The following is a 22,897-nucleotide window of genomic DNA, read 5'->3' as shown; positions in this document are numbered from 1 at the left end:
ATAAAAAAAACCGTATAGAGGGTCTCCCTCCTGCCAGCTTCCTCCAATCCCAACATAACCATAATGTTAACTGCCATAACCAGGAAAAGAGCACTGATAAGTTACTGTGAACTGTTCTCCAGAATGCATATGAACGGTGCCAGCTTGACTCTGAATGTTCCTTTCTCAGATGCAAGATTGAATCTTGGAACCAACTCTACAGTTAGTTCTCCAGTACCCTTAGGCTCCATCAGTTCATGACAGTTCCTTAGTGTTTATGTTTGATACTAACAAGTCTGGTACTTTGTAAAATGATCCTTGAATTGGCTAATACTTTCTCATGATTAGATAGAACCTGTTCACGGTCAGTAAAAATTCTTAAGAAGTAGTAGTCTGCTAGCTCAATTATTAAAAAAAGGATGTACCTGTTGATACATTCCATAATGATGCTATTACCTGTGATCATTAGGCTAATGATTCACCACCTGCATCCGATTGAGTACAATGTGAAATCAAATTCCAGCCTTTCCTATAATCATGATGGAGACAATTAGCTCGTTTCATCCACACTCCAGCATTTGTACATTAACCAGTGTAATCATCTCCATACATTCAGTGGGGCTTTTGTTTCTTTCTTTCTTTTGATCAGATTCTAGATTTAAAAAAATATGTTTAGGGGCCAGAGAGGTGGCATGGAGGTAAGGTGTTTACCTTTCATGCAGAAGGTCATCGGTTCGAATCCTGGCGTCCCATATGGTCCCCCGTGCCTGCCAGGAGCAGTTTCTGAGCACAGAGCCAGGAAAAACCCCTGAGCACTGCCGGGTGTGACCCAAAAACCACAAAAAAAATATGTTTAGATCTGCTTTAAAAATAATATAATCACATTCTCTTCCATTGCACCTTCCTCAGGCTCACTGAGACATCTCAGGAATCTCTTTACACCAGTGCTTCTCAATTATTTTCTGTCATGCCTCTCTAGGAAGAAGAAAACATTTATTGCGCCCCCACGCGACTGTAAATAGTATCTTTATTAAAAAGAACTTTTGGGGCCGGGCGGTGGCGCTGGAGGTAAGGTGCCTGCCTTACCTGCGCTAGCCTAGGAGATGGACCGCGGTTCGATCCCCCGGCGTCCCATATGGTCCCCCAAGCCAGGAGCGACTTCTGAGCGCATAGCCAGGAGTAACCCCTGAGCGTTACCGGGTGTGGCCCAAAAACCAAAAAAAAAAAAAAAAAAAAAAAGAACTTTTAACCTGCAAAACAAAAATATATTGTTGCAAGTTGAAGAGGTTGACTGATGGAGGGATGGAGAATGAGGTCTTTCCCCTCCAGCTCAGAGCACGTGTCTGCCACCCTGTCCAGCCAACGGTTCTGAGGTGAAACGGCATGTAAACAGCTCGCAGACAGTCAGGCTTGTGGAAATATTAGCTTTATTCAGTGGACAAGACTGAAGTCCAAAGACTCAGCATAAGTTCCAGCCCAAAAAGCCCCTCGCCTTCCACAGACCCTTATTTTTATCCCCCAGAATCAGGTACCACCCAATGGTGGGATCAGATACCATCCAATGGTGGAAGCAGAATCAGGTACTACCCTAGGGTGGGGGCAGAATGCCAGGTCACACCCTAGGGTAGGGCACAATCACCGATCAGGTTGGGGTCAGTAACATAATAATCCCCTAAAATATTTACATACACAACAATATATAAAATAACTTGATCTGATTTTTTAATCAGAGGTGATGTCTGGATTAATGGCTACAATGAGCACGTTTTGCAATGCATAGCTTTTTGAAGTGGGGTTTGAAGCAGGACACAGCAACTCTCAGCTCCAGAGACATACAGAGACATAAACACGGGGCTTAGCTTGTTATGACAGTGTTTGCTGAGGTCAAACGTGACCCCCTTTATGGAGCCTTGAGCCCCCCCCAGGACTCGCCCCACTATTTGAGAAGCACTGCTTTACAGCAAGTGTCTCCAAGTCCCACCCGAGAACTCAGAGATTCAAGTAACAGAATGAAGAGTAGTCACCGCAGGATAAGCATTGTGTTCTTTGCTTATATCAGCTCTGTTTCTTACAATTCTGAAGCTATATTAGCTGCATTTGAGAAAAGGAGGTAAGCTCCAAAAATTTAAGCACTTTGGCCCATTTCTTCAAACTAGTAAGATCAGGATTCTTACCCTGTCACAGCCTCCTGACACTGAAGCACAGCTTCCTGACACAGCTTAGGGCAACACTATGTCTGAGCTACATGAAAGGAAAACAACTTCGCTGGGCCCATCCCCAAGTGCTAACTATAAAGGATATAATCATATCATAATGACAAATATTTTTAGTTAGGATATTTGTGGTATATGTCTAGAATTTACTTTTTAAATTTCACAGAGCTAAGGGCCAGAGAGAGGAGTTAAGAGATAGGAACAAAAAGATAGGAGTTGCCCCAGAGGTGGGCAGGGGGAGAGAAGGTGGGAAACCAAGGTCATTGGTGGTAGGAAATGTGCTCTAGAGAAGGGTGTTGTACATTGCCTGACTGAAACCCAATCACAAATAACTTTGTATGTGGGCAGGTGGAACCAACTGTATTATGAACAACTTTGTATCCATGGCATTTAAGTAAAGCAACTAAAAAATAAAAAATAAGACAGGAATTAAGGCACTTGCCTTGCATGCAGCCAACTGTGGTCTGATCCTGAGCACCAGAAGGAATTACTCCCTAGCACAGTTGGAAACAGTTGGATAAGTCTCCCGCTACCAACAAGGTTACAAGGTGGGTGGTATTTCCTCACTTCATAGAAGTTATACAAAACACATATCTAGGCCCAAATTCACACATTCTGCAAATGTGACTCAGAGTTGGAACTTGAACACAAGTGATCAGGCCCCAAAGCTTGATCTTCTAAACTCCTTAGAATCCTGGGAGATCTACAGTAAAAGCTCCAGTACTAGGTACAAAAACATAGTTATCAGTGAAAAGTATGACTTAATAAAAATATTCCTGGATATGTTCTGGTGAAACAGAAAAACTTATCATCTTCACTTTATCTGCTGCAAATGCAGAGGAAAAAATCAGCAGATAGTGAGTCAACTCATGTTTCGAATAGGCCTGAGGTTCAAGAAGAGGAGATGTTAATCAAAGGCTCCCTTCTGTGAAGGAAAAGAGCTCAAAAAGCTCGAGCACAGGCTTTGCATGCAGGAACCTGAGTTTGAACAGCACTACATGCTCTCCTTAAGACTGCCAGGAGCAAACCCCAATCACTGAGCCAGTAATAGCCCCTCAGCATCACCAAGCGTGTCCACCACCACCCCCAACAAAGGCTCTCTTCTACTTTAGGCAATAAAAATGCATGTAAAACTTTAAAATGGGGTACCTCAAGTCAATGAACCCATTTAGATTCTTAAAAATTAACTAGAAAAAACCCTCTAAGGAAACCCATGACATTCAGAAATGATGGTAGATCATGTGTACTATTTTTACATGTAGATAACTCAAATGAAAAGTAAGAGGTCAAGATTAGATATTTGAACAAGGAATCAGTCAGAATTTCGTTCATTCATTTCATCTTTAGATCTTTCCGTCTGCTTTGCATTCCTAGGGCTAGGAATTGTACTAGATTAGAGAAATTCAGGCTTTCCCTGAACTCAGCGTACAAAGTTCAGAAGAGCATTCTTCCCTGAGCTCCATCAAAGTTCAACAGGCATCCGGGTGCCAACAGAACAGGCTGGCTCTGGGTTGTTCCTGTGAGAGAGTGGAGGTGGGTGAACACTGTGTGGTTCAAAGTTAAATATGAACTCCATTCTCCAGACTGAATCTCATAGTTTTCCTTTGTATGAGAGTCCAGAGTAGGCATATATAATCAAAGTCCAAACCAGAAAAGGAATAGTGCCAGTCTTACCCTTCAATAAATGAGCTGTATTTGCATCTTTCAGCTCCTCTGGAGTGTGCATTTACTATACAGCACAGGAGAAAGGGGGACCAGGTTGATGTCTAAGACAGTCTTCACTGCCCATTTGATTGGGCTGTAACAGGCCTCACAGGCAGAACAGAAGTGGTGGTTTGTGTTACCATGGAGGGTATTAACACTGAACACATTTAGGAGCATTTTTTTTTTGTGGTTTTTGGGTCACACCCGGCAGTGCTCAGGGGTTATTCCTGGCTCCAGGCTCAGAAATTGCTCCTGGCAGGCACAGGGGACCATATGGGTCGCCGGGATTCAAGCCGATGACCTTCTGCATGAAAGGCAAACACCTTACCTCCATGCTATCTCTCTGGCCCCAGGAGCATTTTTTTAACCTCAAATAGTGTGTTTCACTTTCCTTGCCTACACCTCATACTAAGTCATGTGCATGCACCTAAGCTGAAAATTCACCCTCAAAAGAGTAGGGTGCCAGGGGAGGGGGTGCATAGGGCATCCCTACAAGTGACTGGAATATAAAAGCATCTTGCTTTTTGGAAAGTAGAAACACAAGCCAGCGATCTCATTCAGCACTGTGGGGAAGGAAGGGTTGGGAAAGTGTCAGGAAGGTGACAGGTAGGATAGGAATGTTGGGAAGGAAAGGGAATATTCCTCATGCAGCATGGCTCAGGGACAAAGTACAAACCCCACCTGGAACCTGGGCTGGTTCTGCATTTGAGGAAGCTCACAAAGGTTGGAGTTGCCTTTTCACTGTGTGGAGAATCACTTTGGATGTTAATAAGCACACATTGAAATGAACATAAATTACTTTTGTCTCAGAAAGTGAAATCCAGGTGCAGGTAAGTTGGGGTGACACTGAGAATCAGCAGGCACAGTGAGAGGAGGGAAGGGTCTCGGGAACACAGTGCATGGGGCAGAGATGGCTGGGACAAGTACCCAAAAAGCTGAGCAAAATCTCACAATAGTGATTCTCAAGGTGTTGTCCTCATCAGCCATAGCAGCTTACTTTCTAAAAATGCAAACTCTTGGACTCTACCTCAAACCAGAAACTCTGGAGGTGAAACACAGCAATCTGTTTGATTTCGAGGCCACTTGTGGTAGAGTAGCTCAGAGCTACTCCCAGCTTGCTGCTCATGGGTAACTCCCAGCAGTGCTTGAACCCAGGGCACCTATACTCAGTGCCTGCACTGCAGCCACTGAGCTATTTCTCAGCCTTCAATTTGTGTTTTAACCAGGCCTCCTGTTTAAAAAGCACTGAGTCCATCCACATTGGCTGACTTGTATGACAGCCAAAAGAATAGTGAAATTCCTGCCAATTTCATTCCCAGCCAAATTAATATCTTTGTTGATATCCAACTCTTCCTTATAACAGGGGGACCTGGGCCACCAAGCAGCATGTACTTGAATGACTTAAATTAAGTCACTAACATCTAACACTCAATCTAGGGGCTGTAAATATGTGAAAAGGAAAAGGGTTTGTCAGTATTTCTCAAATGCTAATCACACACACACACACACACACACACACACACACACACACACACACACACACACACACACACACACACACACACCACCCTATTACCTGGAGCGCTTGAGAAACCAAATTCCAAACCTCTAAGTCTGAGAAGACTTTGAGTTCTGTATTTCTTGGGAATGTGTTGGCTACATTCAGCGTTGCTCCCAGGGTCCAGGGCCACTCCCAGAATTTAATTCACCACCTCACTATGTCCAAGAGTGCTGGGACCTCTCATGTCCAAGAGTGCTGGGTAACCAAGGTAACACTCAGGGGTGCTTGGGGAAGGTGGGGAGCATGTAATGCTCAGGGTGAAGCTAAAGGCATCATACATCCCATATTCCCAGGATTCTGCTTTTCATTTTCCTTTTTGGCTCATACCCAGTGGTACTTGGGGTTTTACTCCTAACTCTTGTGCTCAGATATGATTCCTGGTGCAGCTTCTCTGCTCTAGGAACCAGATGGGAGTCTCAATCAAAATGCATAGGCTGCATGCAAGGCAAGCACCTTAACCCTGTACTAGATCTCCTGTTTCAGGCAGTCTGCATTTCTAATAAGCTCACAAAAGATGCAATTGCCCCTAGTCCACTGTGGCCCCATCCCCCCATTCTTCCTGTGTAACTTGATCTTACCAGCAGGACCGACCCTCCCATTCCTGGGCGGGTTCTTGGGGACGTTATAAAAGGTTTTGCCTAAGGGGCAAGGGGGATTAAGGACTTTGCCAGCATGGAGAGGTAACAGGAGACATGGCTGGAAAAGGCTAAGACGCAGGGCAAGCTAAGGATAGCATGCGTAAATGGTTAAGATAGACTACGCATGTGGTGGATAGGGCATGAATAAAGCTGCTACTTATTGAAGCCTGTTTGTGAGTGAGATTTCTACCCGCCACTCTCCTGGACCCAGATACCCGCTGGCTGAAGGGGGTTGCAGAGCTACGTGGCCTGGGATGGCAGAGAAAGGTCTTTCCAACCATCTACCTCCATCCAAGCCCATCCTAAGGGCTTAGTGCAAGAGTCCACTGCAAAAGCAAGGAATGTGTTGATCCTCGAAGATTAGAAGCCCTAAGGTTAATAGCCATCCTTAGGCACTACTCTTCTACATAGATATCCACCCTTTTCCCCAGACCCTGGGGGACTGCAGCAACCAGTCCACCACATCTCCATACACTCCTCCTCTCACTTCCCTTTCTCCTAGTCATCCTAGAATCCATGCATCCCTGTACTCCTTCCCCTGGGAAGAAGAAAGTCTTTCCAAGCCCAAATGACCTGCAGTGGGAGTTAATGCACAGTTCCAGGCACTCTCCAGGCTCCTTGCAGGAGACTCAGGCAGGAGGCAGGTTCTAGCTCAGTTGTTTGCAGAGCTAACTCTCCATTATTTAAAGCACAAGCTATGGGCTTGCACTTCATTTGAAGCTGCAAATCAATAGGCATTCCTCTTTTTCCCCTGGATAGAAGGGTCTTGTCAGAGTCCCCTGAGAACTGCCAGCTGAGAGCAGTGGAAATCCCAGCTGCTGAGGCCACTGCATGAATTCAGGGGAAAAGCCAAGCATGAGGCAGGCAGACAATGCCTCTCTCACACATGGGAGCTTATACAGCTTCTTCCAGCTGCTCCCACACCATGCCTGCCCCACCAACCCCTTAACTTGTCCACGGTGGTCAGCTGTTTCTGCGAACAAAACTGCAGGGTGGCTGCTCACCACTGACTTAGCTGTGAATATTTATTAACCACAGCTTCTCTTTAACTTCGGATCCAGTCTCTAGTTTTCCAACGCAAGCTGTTCAATCTCCACCGGTGCCCTCCCTTAAAAGATAGTTCTATGTAAAAACTGTTTTCTAAAGATCCCTTTGAAGGTACCACTAGGATGACAGAAAAGCCCTATGAGGTAGATACTAACTGGTTGCTTAACATTTGAGCATGGTAAGTGGGGAGCATTGGAGATATCAGAGCATAAAACAGTGATTTAATCACTGGGGGAAACTTATCACAAATAGTGTCAGATGATATACTATGAAATTTATGCAGCTAAAAGCTTTAGTGTACAATAGAAAGAGATTACTCAGATGTTTGGGACTTATTGGCTCAGCTCCATTGCTTATTATAAGGAGGCTTAATATTATAATAGCTTCTATTTGAAGTCTCCTGTAAAAAAAAAAAGCACAGCCAGTCAACATACATTTAATGTGTACATTCAACAAAGAAGAAAAATAAAATAGGACTATTCCCAAAACTCTAATGAAGGGAGGAAAGTGCAAGAAATAATAAATCTGATCCTAATAAGATGAAGGAAAAATAGAAACACTTTGTGTCTTCAAAATGGATTTAAGAACCAGCAACATATCCGTAGGGTAAGCAGAAAACACCAAGCAGAAAGATCAACTAATAAACATTGCAAGCCATGATTATGATGAGATAGCTAGCCGCCAATCCCATTACTCAACCTTCGTAATGTGGGCCACTCAGCAAGGAAGCAATAATAATTGTTTTAAGTTAGCCACCCTTGTTTCTGTGTTGAGAGAAAATGTAAGAGAAAACTAAAGGGATGCATAGAGAGGCTCAAACTCTCAAAGTCTACAGATGAACTAAGCGGATGCTCAGGGTTTCTATGGAAAAAAAATTCCAGATTGGGTCATTTCCCTAGCCCTCCATGCAGTGGAGGCTCCTCTCCTTAGCAGTTCTAGAAAAATTGTTTATCCTTGGAGCCGGAGCAATGGTACAGGGGTAGGGCGCTTTCCTTGCACATGGCTGACCAAAATGGACCACGATTCTATCCCCAGCGTCCCATATGGTCCCTCAAGCCAGGAGCAATTTCTGAGCACATAGCCAGGAGTAACTCCTGAGCATCACTGGGTGTGGCCCAAAAATTTAAAAAAATGTGTTTATCCTATTGAAAATACCAAATTTCCCCCATAATTCCTCCAATTAAAGGGTAAGGGTCAGATGTCAAACTCCAATAGCACATTCTTTGGCCCCCTAACACAGGATAGGCCCAAAGGCCAATTCAAATTTCCAGGAGGAAAAGCTTTTTTTTCTTGTCTATCTTCTTCAGGAGCCTGTTTAACGAAGGTGTTACTCAAGATCTCCAGAGGAATTCACCAAACATGCCCCAAACCTCTCAGCAGAGAGCTATAAAGACGATTATAAATAAGAGCAAGGGGCCATGTTCGCTCGTTTAATCAACTAATAATTGTTAAAAGTCTCTGCCAGGTGCTTGGCCAGATTGGTGAACCAAACAGTCCCTGCCTTTATATATTATCCAGGAAAGTAGAAAATAAATAAATAGGACATATATTAGGTGGGGAGTAATTATAGAAAAAAGCAGAATGGAAAAAGAGAAAAGGAAAACTTACCAGAGTTGCGGGAGGTACTCTCTGGTGAACATTTCAGCAGAAACCTGAGACTGTGAGATGGACATTCATGGGCTAAGACAAAGAAAAGCATCCCAAGTGGAGGGAATAGAAAATGCAAAATGGTCACAATAGCCAACACCTAGAAAAATAAGGTGCCCAAGAACAGATGAATGAATAACGGATCTGTGGGTTATAAAAAGTAGTATGATAATAATTCCCAAGAAAATAGAGATGAAGGCCAGGAGGACTGGTCCAAAATAGGAAACTTGCCACAAATAGCAGGGGAGTGCAGTTAGGGCAGAGAAGGGACCATTAGGGCGATAGTTGGAATTGATCAATCTGGACAAGAACTGGATGCTGAAAGGAGTTAAAGTGATATACGTGATGCCCCTTCAGTAGCAATATTGTGAATCACAGTGTCTAAAAGGCAAAAAGGAAGAGAGAGAGAGAAGAGAGGGAAAAAATGTCTACTATAAAGGGAGGCAAGGGAAAGGGCACTGGGGAAGAGGGGAGGGAATCAGGAACGTGGTGGCTAAAAACGTGCACTGCTAAAGGGATGGATGTTGGACACTGTATGACTGAAATTTAATGATGAATAACTTTGTAACTGTATCTCACTGTATTCAATTAAAGAATTTATTTTATTAGAAAAATCTGTGGTGTAAAAAAATGGGGGTGAGGGTGAGCAGGAGAGATAGTACATGGGTTAAATCACTTGAATTGTATGCTATGTAAGCCACAATGGTTCAAACACTTATCTGGTACCCCAAGCACCACATGCATAGTGTAGCCCCTGAGTACAGAGCCAGGAGTAGTCCCTAAGCACAAAGTTAGTGCTCATATGTGACCCCCCCAAAAACCAATATGTAACAAATATACAACTAAATTAAATACCAGTCTTCAGGGACCAGAGATTAATATAGTGGGTAGGGTGTTTGTCTTGTACACAGTTGACCCGGGTTTGAGCCTCATATAGACCCCAGAGCACCACCAGGAGTAGTTCTATATCACCTAAGTGCAGAATAATCCTTGAGCATTGCCAGGTGTGGCTTCAAAACAAACAGACAGACAAAGACAAAAGAATCGGAGCAATAGCACAAAAAGTAATACATTTGCCTTGCACGTGACCAACAAAGGTTGGCCAAGGATTGAACCAGGGTTCAATCCCATATGATCCCTGAGCCTGCCAGGAATGATTTCTGAGTGAGAGCCAGGTGTGTCCCAAAAAACTAAAGGAAGGAAGGAAGAAAGGAAGGAAGGAAGGAAGGAAGGAAGGAAGGAAGGAAGGAAGGAAGGAAGGAAGGAAGGAAGGAAGGAAGGAAGGAAGGAAGGAAGGAAGGAAGGAAGGAAGGAAGGAAGGAAGGAAGGAAGGAAGGAAGGAAGGAAGGAAGGAAGGAAGGAAGGAAGGAAGGAAGGGAGGAAGGGAGGAAGGGAGGAAGGGAGGGAGGGAAGTAGGAAGGGAGGGAAGCAGGGAGGGAGGAAGGTAGGAAGAGAGAAAGAGAGAAAAAGAGAAAGAAAGAAAGAAAGAAAGAAAGAAAGAAAGAAAGAAAGAAAGAAAGAAAGAAAGAAAGAAAGAAAGAAAGAAAGAAAGAAAGAAAGAAAGAAAGAAAGAAAGAAAGAAAGAAAGAAAGAAAGAAGAAAGAAAGAAAGAAAGAAAGAAAGAAAGAAAGAAAGAAAGAAAGAAAGAAAGAAAGAAAGAAAGAAAGAAAGAAAGAAAGAAAGAAAGAAAGAAAGAAAGAAAGAAAGAAAGAAAGAAAGAAAGAAAGAAAGAAAGAAAGAAAGAAAGAAAGAAAGAAAGAAAGAAAGAAAGAAAGAAAGAAAAAGAAAGAAAGAAAGAACTACTCAGCTGTAAGAAAAGATGAAATCGTATATTTCGGATACATGGATGGAATTGGAGAGTATCAAGCTGTGCGAAGTCAATGGAGAAGAACAGAACAAATACTGAAAGCTCTCTCATATGTGAATATAAAGAAACGCAGTGAAGGAATAAACAAGATCCCAAGAAAATGACAAAAGAACTAGTTTGCTAAGAGTATGTGTATGAGGAATTCAGCGGGGACTGGATGTATAGATAATAGTTGAGGGACAGTTTAGTGGTGAGTGTGGTGCAGCAATACCCTAGTCCTGAAATATTATTAGGCTTTTGGGCCACATCCAAAAGCAACACTCAGAGGCTAGTTCTGGCTCTGTACTCAGAAATTATACCTGGCAGGCTCGGAAGACCATATGAGATGTTGGGGATCAAACTCGGGTCAGTTGCATGCAAGGGTTGTAAATCGCAGTACTTAAAGTAAAAGCATTTTAAAGAATGTCGGGGCTGGAGAGATAGCATGGAGGTAAGGCATTTGCTTTTCATGAAGAAGGTCGATGGTTCAAATCCTGGCATCCCATATGGTCCCCTGTGCCTGCCAGGGGCAATTTTTTTTGGGGGGGCCACACCCAGCATTGCTCAGGGGTTACTCCTGGCTGTCTGCTCAGAAATAGCTCCTGGCAGGCACGGGGGACCATATGGGACACCGGGATTCGAACCAATCACCTTTGGTCCTGGATCGGCTGCTTGCAAGGCAAACGCTACTGTGCTATCTCTCTGGGCCCCAGGGGTGATTTCTGAGCATAGAGCCAGGAATAACCCCTGAGCACTGCCGGGTGTAACTCAAAAACAAAAACAAACAAACAAAACAAAAACAAAAAAAAACAAACCCCACACACATTTTAAAGAATGTCAATTTATAGGAAACGAATTGGAATATAGTATTATATTCATAAATGCATAAAAGGTGGTGCATATATTACCAACATTATTTTAAAATCCCTGTGCTCAGGGATTACTCCTGTTAAGGTTCAGTCTATATGAGGTGCTGGAGAATGACCTGGGTCAGTTGCAAGCAAGGAAAGTACACTACCCACTGTACTATATCTCTGGTTAAGAAAACTAAAAAACTTTTTTAAATATACAAAGACAGGAGATGAACTCAAAGAAATGACTAGCAGTGGAGTCAGATAATTGGGCAATGTCCTTCCAATTGGGATCATCAAATCATCAAGTCACAACAAGCACTTCTGAATAAGAAACAGGACAAAATAAAATACTGGCTTCAAATAAGGCTTCGCATAGTTTTGTGAAACCTGAATGATGTGGAGGTAGGGTTGGGTAGGAGTTCCCACATACCATCTGTGCTGTTGGGCAGTATAAAGTGTGCTTCTCATGGTGAATTACAGTCTAAAAGTCTGAAAAACATGAATGCAATACTTTATAGATCTGCATGATTAACCAGTTATATGTAGTTAAATAAACTAACAAAAATGGGGCTTGTAGGCTACATCCAGCACCACTTAGAGGTTACTCTTGGCTCTGTGCTCAGAAATTATACCTGGCAGGCTCTGGAGACTATATGGACTATATGGCGGATCAAACTTAAGTTGGTTGCATGCATGAAAGGCAAACACCATCTCAGCTGTGCTATCACTCTGATCCAAATTAACAAATATTTACAAGTTTAAATTCCCTTTCCCAGACCCACTAGTTATGGGTGGCTAGTGTATACTAGCCTGAACTGATCAGATATCAGACATTTTCATCAGAACACAGAAGGTTCTCTTGGAGCATTAAAGATCAGGCTCTCTCTGTTTCTGATTCTTCTGATGTCATCAGATAAAATTACTTGTGTCCAGGATGGTCAGTTGAATAGATTTTCTACATAGAAGACTCTAGATTTATATTGTCTCATAATCCAGCTGGCATCCAGCTGGAGAGAAATCCAAAACATATTGGCAATTACCTTGATACCTAACTGGCCATTGCATGGGATATAAAGATTCTGCCTCAATTTTAGCTCCACATGGCAACTATTAATAAATAATCACCCATTGTTTGCTTTTAATTATAAGGACTTTCTAAAGTCCTTTCTATAACATTTATGGAATCCTAAAGGAGAGCGCTTCAGGAATGGGCAGCTGTCCAATTGTGATATAAGAGTGCAGTGCTAGGAATTTATTTTCTGGCCCTGAAGAAGGGCTGCAGCCAAATCCAAGGAAGGCATAATACTCTCATGGGGGATTCAGTATTAGCCATCAGTAAGTCCTCTCCTCAGCAAACCTGCAGCCTGAGAAGGCAAAGATGAAGCCCATTGAGGATTTCTAGGATCCTAACTCAAAGGTAGTCACTTGACCTTGGATGTCTGGAGGCTGCTGCTGCTTTTAGGAGGGAAAGCAGGGAGCTGGTTGGGTCACACTGAGCAGAACTCAAGACTTAACTCTTTCCCACAGTGATTGAGTAACATATGAGGTGGTGGGGATAAACCGAGGTCAGGCATGTGCAAGGCAAGTACCTAACACCCCTCTCCTCCCTCTTCAGACATCTGATGTTTCTAAATAGAACCTTTTAAATGCCAAGGAACCACTGGTGCTTGCTTGGGTGGAAGGACTTTTAAAAAGCAGCCAGTTGATGTAAAGGCTCAGATTTTGATTTGCTACATAGCTTAGAAAGGCAACAGGTCAGTATGCATAGGTTAGGTGGGGAGAAAGGGCAGGGAGTTGGCACTTCTATCTGGATACCCCCAGGTTCCTGTTTCTCTTTGAGCCAGAAGATACACAATTCTCCTGGCATTCATACCTTCCACTGCAGCACAGCCTGGACCCATTTCTAGCTGACCTTGCTCAAGGGTCACAAGGTACCACAAAGCATGCTCAGGAGCCATGCTGTACTGGAACTGAAACTAGAATCCTGTATATAATTCATGCTCTATGACTTGAACTACATCCCGGCCCAGTTAAGTATTTTAGAGTAAATGAAAATTTAATGTAAAATGTATAATGTTCTCTACTAACCTACGAAAGCTACAACTTCTGAATTGGAACAAAAATTGTCTTTCTGAATTGGAACAAAAATCAAGGAAAAGTAGACTTGCCTGGCCTATTTTACCAGTTTATAAATAATGCACTGGGAAAAAAAACATAAAGAAAAAAATATCATTGACTATATTATATATCAGATGACAAAATAACACCATGAAAATTAAAAGCTTATAATAAATTAGGAAAACACCTATACATATGATAAAGACTTAATATTAGGACTATAAATAATATAAAGTATTTAAAACAGAAACACAAAGTACCTTAATAGAAATAATATTGTCTGATATTACACAAAATATTTAATAAAAGCATGTGAAAAAAATAAAGCTTAACCTTAGCAGGTAAATAAAGAAACACATTAAAATAACAATATGAGGAACTGGAGAGATAGTACAGCAGGTAGGGTGCTTGCTTTCCATGCAGCCAACCTGGATTCGATCCCCAGAATCCCATATGGTCCCCTGAGCACCACCAGGCATGATTCTTGAGCTCAGTCAGGAGTGACCCCTGAGCATTGCCAGCTATGGTCCACAAACAAAGCCAGCAATATAATGCTATTTTTAATTATTGCATTGACACAGTTATTTTGTTGTCTTGCCCTCCAATGTTACCTAACATTAGCAAAAATGTGAGAAATGTTCATATGTTTACAGGAGATAATTTGATCACATGTGTCAAAAACCTTAAAAACATACACCCCTTTTGATCCAGTAACACTGTTTCAGAAATTAATTCTAAGGAAATAATCAAAGAAAAAGGCAGTGATTTATGTGAATGACATTCATCAGATGTTTATGGCAGGGGAAACGAAAGTCACCTATAAATCCATCAGAAGGACTGTTAAGTAAACTATATGACAGGCTTTGCTAGAAGTGCTCTCACTTTTTTTTTAATCCTTTTACAATATTCACAAGAGCCAAGAGTTAGAAGCAACCAAAATAATCCATCAATTCTTGAATGAATAAAGAAAAGCCAGTGTATATACAAGGTAATATATTATTCAGTCTTTAAGAATAAAATCATGGGGGCCTGAGAGATAGCATGGGAGGTAAGGTGTTTGCCTTTCATGCAGAAGGATGGTGGTTCAAATCCCAGCATCCCATATGGTCCCCCATGCCTGCCAGGGGGCGATTTCTGAGCATAGAGCCAGGAGAACCCCTGAGCGCTGCCGGGTGTGACCCAAAAACCAAAAAAAAAATAAAATCATTTCATAAGCTACAAAATGGGTGATACACTAAGGAAAATAAGTTAGTCATAAAATAACAAACATGGCAAGAATTTATTTATATAAAATGTCCAACAGTTAAATTCATAGATAGAAATAAGATAATAGATTCCAGGAATTGATGGGAGGGAAAAATTTGAGTGTTATTGTTTAAAGAATAAAGAGTTAGGAGCCAGAGCAATAGTACAACTGGCAGGTTGTTTGCCTTGCATGTAGTCAACCTGGCTTTTATTCCTGGCACCCCATATGGTCCCACAAGCCACACCGGAAATGTTTGCTGAGCACAGAGCTAGGAATAAGCTCTGAGCACTCCAGCCCCAAACAAAGTGTAAAACAATATTTTTCATACCATAAGATGCACTCCCCTCCAAAAAAGTGCGTCTTATGGAGCGAATGCCACGTGGAGCTAAAGCCTGAGTGCAGAGAAGGAGAGCATCTAAAACTATGAGTTTCTATGGTCAAGTGCATCTTATAGAGCAAAAAAATATTATAGTTATTTTTTATACCCTGGCAATAGGCAAAGAGAAACTTTATTGGTAGTATTCTTATATCAGTCAGGGGACAAAGCAGATGATGTTTTGTTCATCCTATTTTGATTCCTGGGTTGGTGGCCAGAGCTATTTCATGCTTGGGGCACATACAAATAAAAAATTAAGTAAAGTGAAGAATACAGAGTTTCAGATTTGCAAGGTGAGAAATTCTGAAGATTTGCTTCACAATAATGTGTGTCTATTTGGTACTACCAAACTATATGTTTTAAAACTATCAAGATAGTGAACTGGGGGCCAGTGCGGTGGCACAAGCGGTAAGGCATCTGCCTCGAATGTTATCCTAGGATGGACAGCGGTTCGATACCCCAGCGTCCCATATGGTCCTCCAAGCCAGGAGCAATTTCTGCACGCATAGCCAGGAGTAACCCTTGAGTGTCACCGGGTGTGCCCACCCCACCAAAAAAGATGGTGAACTGTCTATCATGTAAGAAAAAAACGTGTTTTTTACCACAAATTTTTGTTGTTGTTTTGGCCACATCCAGGCTCTGGCAGGCTATGAGAACATAGGGGGTTCCTGGAATCAAACCATGTCAGTCACATGCAAACGAGCACTCTAACCACTGTAGTTTGGTCCGTTACCAAAAATTTTAAAACTCTTTTTACACGACTCTATGGGTTATAAAGCACCATTCTATGGGATATATTAATGCTAAATTTATATGGTACAAAACTTAATTTTGTATCATTCTGAAAGCTCTTTAGGAAGTCTCAATGATTCATTTATAACGACAATCTTCATGAGTATTTGTTAGGATTCTAATAGACTCCGAAGCTCGTGTGCTAATTGAGAGTAGCAATTAATAAAAACACTAGATAACATATTTACTAAATTAATAAATTATAATCTCACAAAGGTTTTGCCAACTATCAGTGTAGGGTTTTTCAAGGCACTTCTAAGAAATGTCAATCTTCTATGTTTCTACAAGCATTCAGATCCTGAAATTCTCAAGGCTTACATCTGTCATCACCCACAAATCTTCTGTAAGAACCCTTCTCTGGTTTTCTCTTTGTTTTTTTTTGTTTTTGTTTTTTTTTTTTTTATAAGCATGAACTCCCTAACTAGAGACACTAGACCATTGATGTGTATTCTCAAGACTCTATATCCACATTGTTTGAATTGATAGTTATGGGATACTATGTACCCAGACCATCAGCACTGGAACCAACAATTCAGATTTTTGTTTGTTTAATTGTTTGTTTTTTGGAACACACCAGCAGCCTTCAGGGGTTACTCCTGGCTCTATGCTCAGAAATTGCTCCTTGAAGGCTGGCAGGCTCAGGGGATCATATGGGATGCCGGGATTCGAACTAACGTCCCTCTGTGTGCAAGGCAAATGACTTACCTCCATGCTATCTCGCTGGCCCAAGATTTTCTTAAGATACTCAATTTTTTATTAAAATTATTTTGTTTTGTTTGTTTGGGGGATACATCTGATGATACTCCAGACTATCTCAAGTCAGTTTATGGGTGACTCTTAGTAGTATTCAGAGTTCATGCAGGCTTCCAGCATACAAAACATGTACTCTGGTCTTTGAGCTACTTCCCTGATCCCTCATTAAACTATTACTATTTTTATTACCAGCATTTGAGACAATATCAACAAGAAAATAATATAATCTATTCTATAAATATAGCTAATTATATGGCTTGCACTCTGATATAAAATAAAAAGATCAAAGCTATTACATGCCTTAAGTATTGATGCATTTACAAAAAAAATCTTAATGTTAGGACTTAAGTTAGACCTTCTAGAATTAATTATTCTAAATCCACATTTAACAAGTCATGTTTCGAGATCTCTCATTCTACAGAAGGTTAGTAGCTATTCTTTTGGGGGGGAAGGGCTATTAGGAATTATCCTGGCCCCTTTAGCAATGCTAGAGATCATGCATTGCACAGTCCCATGCAAAAAAAAAATGTAACTTAATTCCTGAACTAACAATGCAGCCCAAAATCTCAATAGTTATTCTTTTTTTTAGGGGAGGGGGTTGGGGCCACACATCGCAGGACCATATGAAACTCTGGGAATAAAACCCGAGTTGACCGCGTGCAAGGCAAGCATCCTGCTATTACTCCAAATTCATCCAACAGTTATTCCTGATAAAGGATTTCATAATCAAGTCAGTTTGGGAAATTCTAATATAAACAAAGTGAAAGCTTATTTTTGGCCACCATTTTTTTCAAGTTTTAGAAAGAGAAGATCTACGCAATATTTTCAGAAACCAGGTGAAAGAGAAATGGTTTTGCATAGGAACACCTCTTCCTGAGTCAGCCTGGGAAAATCTTGTCCCTACAGCCTCCTAGAGAGATATTCATCATGACAGGGGCTCCCTGGCCATGGAGTGCATGGATGTAATCATACTAAGTGGAAATGGACATGTGAAAAGGGGCAGTGTCAGAGGACCCACTTGAGTGTGTAGGGTCCAAGTCTCGACCCCTGGAACATCCAGAAACAAACAAAAGATAAAACAAAAGTAAGAAGCTTATAAGCAGAATTAGTGATCTGCAGTCACATCCTATAACACTGCCACTTATCTAAACAAGCTCATTCATCTGTAATACCATTTCCTTACCTATAAAAAGGAGAAAATAATTGTATCTATTTATGCATCAATATTCACCCACCATTTCAATAAATGAATAAGTCACAATATGATGCTGAATAGATACCAACAGATTTGAGACCAAATGTAACTACTCCTTCCCTGGTCTGAGAAGGTAGCAGTTTTAGAACCACAAACCATCAGTACAAAGAAAATGGGGAGCATGTATTGGTGCAGCTAGCTGCTAAGTAATACAAGGTCTGTAAAGATATTCTTTTCTATACTACAGTGTATACTTCAGTACTAATATCAGTGCACAGCTAGTATTATAAATAATAGTATAGCTTATCCCTTGTCACTTTTTTTTTTGCATAAAAACCTAACTACATCCTCCAGCAGAGTCCAAGCCCACACAGTCATATTTATAGATAATCTTAAGGCTGTTGGTAATTCAGGGAAATTCTATATTAGCAAGATTCAGCCAGTAAACTTAGTCTTCAAGACAAGCTCCAAGAACAACACATGTAATTCATTTTACAATTTGAATATCTACATATACCAGGAGTTATTTTTATAAGAATAACAAGTTTCCAGTTGCCAATGGTCATAATCTAGGATAAACTATACACTTTTCTTCCTGTGCAGCTCATATAAAATATTCATGTAAGAAAAAGAACATTGGTTGCTTTAAACATCATTATTTTTATTGACCATAATACACAGGCTGAATAACCTTTAACACTAATGGAAATTAAATGCTTTGCATTTAAGATGTTTCCTACTCTGACCTTTCAGCATTAAGGTAACTGAAAGCACCATAAAGCAGAAACAAGGTTTTCAGTTATGTGGCGCTATAATTCAGACCTACAAGTGTAGAAATTACTTTTCTCCTTCAAGATCCAGAAAAGAGAACACATGCTATGCACAGCTAGAGGGAAAGTAAAGCTTTACCCCAACAAATTTTCAACACCAAAGAGGGAAAAGAGGAGTTGGGGAGACAAATCAAAGGGCTGGAGCACATGAAGGCTCTAAGCTCCATGTTCAATTTCCAGCACCACATGTTCCACCCCCATGACCCCCTATAAACAGCGGGCCCCAGTACTTTGGCCCTAAGTGATACAGCCATTGGTGCTACTGGATGGATGACTCCATGTGCAGGCCCAATGATGCCATGTTCCTTGACCCCAGTAGAGCTGATCATTGGGGCTACTTCCAGAGGTGCTCAGGTGCTCATGTGGTGTCCAAGTTAAAACTCAGGGCCTAGTGAATATCAAACATGTGCTCCAGCCTGTTGAGCTTTCTCCTCAGCCAAGCTTCCAGTTTTCAATTTTGTCAAATAGAGCTTATTAAAATGATTTTATTGAGGCAATGTTGGTTTATAAGACTCTAAATGTTTCTATGTTTTAGGGGTATGGTATAATCATACCCATTCCAAAATACCAATATTCCTCCACCACAGTCCATTGAACACTCTCCACCCTTTCACCACCTTGGCCCTCCCAAATATTTTGTCACCTTAGTCTGTATCAGAATGGGGGGTGATATTTCTTGACTGATTCCTGGCTTTGTTTTTCAATATCCTATATGTAAGTGAGATCATCAAGAATTTGTCTAACTTTTAGCATGATCCTCAGTTCCATCCATTTTATAACAAAGGATAAGCTTTCACTTTTCTTACAGCCAAACACCATTCGTTTGGGGTATATAAATATACCAAATTTTTGGTAAGTGTTGTTCTTGGGCTACACCCGGTGACACTCAGGGGTTACTCCTGGCTCTGAGTTCAGGAATCACTTCTGGTGGGCTTAGGGTGCCAGGGTTTAAACCTGGGTTGGCCACATGCAAGGCCAACACCCTACCCTCTATACATATTGCTCCAGCCCCTATAAGTATATGCAATTTCTTTACCCACTCTTCTATGATTGCACCTGGTTGATCTCCAGATATTGACTATTGTACAGAGCACCCCAGCAAACATAAGTGTGTATCTATCTTTTCCAATCAAATCCCTCTACCTTTTATATATATATATATAATTTCTTTATTTAAGCACATGGTTGCACGCATATTCGTAACTGGATTTCAGCCATAAAAGGCACACACTCTCTTCACTTGTGCTACTTTCCCACCACCATTTCCCTCCTCCCCCATCCCCAGCCTGTGTTCAAGACAGCACTGTGTTTCTTTCTCTATCATTGTCATGGTAGTTGTTAGTGTAGTTATTTCTCTAACTGCATTTCCCACTCTTTTTTGATAAGCTTCATATTATGGGCTGGTCCTTTCAGTCCTCATTTCTATTGTCTCTGTGTCCCTCTACCGTTTAAGCCCTTCTTAACCCTTTCTTGCTTTCCCTTCCCTTTCCTTCCCACCCTTATTGCTGCAGTGATATGAGAGGTGAGTGGTACACATATGTGATTGTGGTGGGGATTGCACTCCTTGCCAAGTACTTATACATCTTTAGTTGTGGCACTTGATCTCATCTTGCTATGCACTGAAAATCAAACCCTTTTGTGATACTGGGCTTCCCCAACAACAGAACCTCTAAGAATATCCTTGCTGCACATAGCAGCAGCATCACATGCAAGGCAGGTATTTTTAGTAAGCCTGGGCTCACTACATTGATTTTTAATTGAGAAACCTCCATAGTGTTTTCCACAGAGGTGAACCAGTTTAATTCCCACCAACAGTGAACTAGAAGGTTTCTTTTCCTCCACACCCCCAACAGCTGCCTGCACTAGTTGTTTCTGACCTTTCTGATCTAGGCCATTCCCACTGGTGTGAGGTAATAACTCATTGTCGCTCTAATTTGCATTTCCCTGATGATCCTTGATAATGAGCATTTTTCTCATGTGCTTGTGGCTTGTCTGTGTGTCCTCAAATGAGAGCAATTTAAACATGAAAACAAACCACCACAAACACTCCATGCAGAGCAGAAAAGTTCACAAATCCTTTCTGAAGACTCATTGAGGGCACCCTGACACCCCATCCCAGTACAAGATCTGGCTGTCTAACGTGGCACTGTTCTAACATGCAACAAGGTTGGAAAAGTAACCCTTATTGCTTCACAAAAGACATTCTTGCAATAATAATTTTCAGACACAAAAGAGAAAAGAGCTGGAAGTTCCAGCTCACCTCAGGAAGCTCACCACAAAGAGTGATGAGTTTAGTTAGAGAAATAACTACATTTTGAACTGTCCTAATAATGAGAATGTATGAGGGAAATGGAGAGCCTGTTTAGAGTACAGGTGGGGGTCGGGTAGGGAGGAGGGAGATTTGGGACATTGGGTGATGGGAATGTTGCACTGGTGATAGGTGGTGTTCTTTACATGACTGAAACCCAAACACAATCATGTATGTAATCAAGGTGTTTAAATAAAATAAAAATAAATAAATAAATCATCATTTATAAAAAAAAAAAGAAAAAAGAAAGAGCATTTCTTGCTTGTCCTTGTTCTTGGCTGGCAGTGCCAGGAATCTAAACCAATAAAGCCCAGGGCTATAGGATCCAGAGCAAGAACATTGCAATTCAAGTGCTCTACTGTAATACATGCATATATCCTCAGGCACCCCAAAAAGGACATATCTTTTGGGGGGCACACCTGGTGGTGCTAAGGGGTTACTTCCTGGCTCTGTACTCAGGAATCATTCCTGTTGGTGCTCAGGGGACTATATGAAATGCTGGAGCTCAAACCAGGTTCAGCTTCACATAAGGTAAGTTGCCCTGCTGCTGTACTGTGTCTCCAGTCCCAGGGACAGAAGGACATTTCTAAACCAAAGAAGTTAAGCTCTACCCTCAAATTGCAGGATGAGTATTAAGATAAAATTAGTTTATGAAAAACACACTCTATTCACCACGTATTTCTCATTTCACCTCTAATAACCTTGTGGGTGAGCATTAGCAAGAACATCTGGTCTAAACTAACAGGCAGAACCCTACATCTCTCACTTTGTTTATATAAGCTTTAGCATCCTGGCTTATGCCCTACCAGTCCACAAAAGCAGTCCTTCCAAAGATTCAACAAGGAATCTTGTGTAGGCAAATCCAATCATTCCCCTGATTTCGCCTCTCTTTCTTTATACCTTCTTTCTAGCCTCCAAACTGCTTAGTGCCTTAGTTCATTGTTGTTAAACCATTTTTGCTATCTTGGAGCTTACAAGTCCCTGCTTCTGTTCTTTCTTGTAAAACTCCCGCAGCCTTCTCTATAAACTCAATTTCAACATCTTTTTCAAGGACAGAATCAAAATGCTACCTACTTCCTGAACCCATCCATGTTACATGTGTGGGTCCACAGGGACATTGGTAGAATTGTAAAAGCAGTATTAATTTCAAGGAGTGAGATGAGGTCAAGCACAGAACATCCAACCTCAAGGTCAAAAGCCAAGAAAGCAGAAAGCCTTAGAAAGCAGAGATGGATCGAACTGATGTGGTTAATGATGCCCATTAGAGTAGAAACCTATAACAAGGACTAAATCAAATCCTACCTCCAACCTCCTTGTGATAATACAAGGTTGTTTCTGAAGGCGCCTGGCTTCACATTTTGCAGGGGCTAGGGGTGCAGCTATGGACACATGGGACACATGATCTCATTTAATTCCTGTAACCACTGCACTACGACTGTTCAGACTACAGGTTCAGACACAGGAGACATCATCAGCAATGCAGTCAAAAGATAAGCCTGAGTACTCAGCCAATAAATGACTGAGCCAGCATTTGAGCCCACACTTTGCAATTCCAAATTGCAAAGAATGTTTCCTGTTACAGTTCACTTGTCCTTCTCATGAAAACATGTCTAAGTCTTTCCCAAAAACTCAGGGAGATTGGCTTTGTGATTCTCATGGTCCAGTCTCCAAATCTAACAATCCCCCAGTTCTGAAGGAAAAAAAAAAAAAGAAGGAAAAGGTAGGGCAGAGGTAAAGACACAAACACAAACACAGGGAAATAAAAGAGAGAATGACAGTGATAACAGACA

At 41.5% G+C, this 22,897-nt stretch overlaps 1 protein-coding gene and 1 non-coding gene across 4 annotated transcripts in view; one reads left to right on the top strand and one right to left on the bottom strand.

Annotated features, from left to right (window-relative positions):
• The window catches only part of KIAA1549L (KIAA1549 like), a 311,480-nt gene that overhangs the window by 252,453 nt on the left and 36,130 nt on the right, over positions 1-22,897 (bottom strand). The gene's annotated exons all lie outside the window — the stretch shown is intronic.
• Positions 15,334-15,473, top strand: LOC126019461 (small nucleolar RNA SNORA48). Its single transcript, XR_007499152.1, has one exon. It is a non-coding gene; the product is annotated as a small nucleolar RNA SNORA48 (small nucleolar RNA).

Source organism: Suncus etruscus, chromosome 9 (assembly GCF_024139225.1).
Source record: "Suncus etruscus isolate mSunEtr1 chromosome 9, mSunEtr1.pri.cur, whole genome shotgun sequence".
Lineage (NCBI taxonomy): Eukaryota > Metazoa > Chordata > Mammalia > Eulipotyphla > Soricidae > Suncus > Suncus etruscus.
The sequence above is the reverse complement of the archived record's forward strand: the minus strand, read 5'-3'. Positions and strand labels throughout refer to the sequence as shown.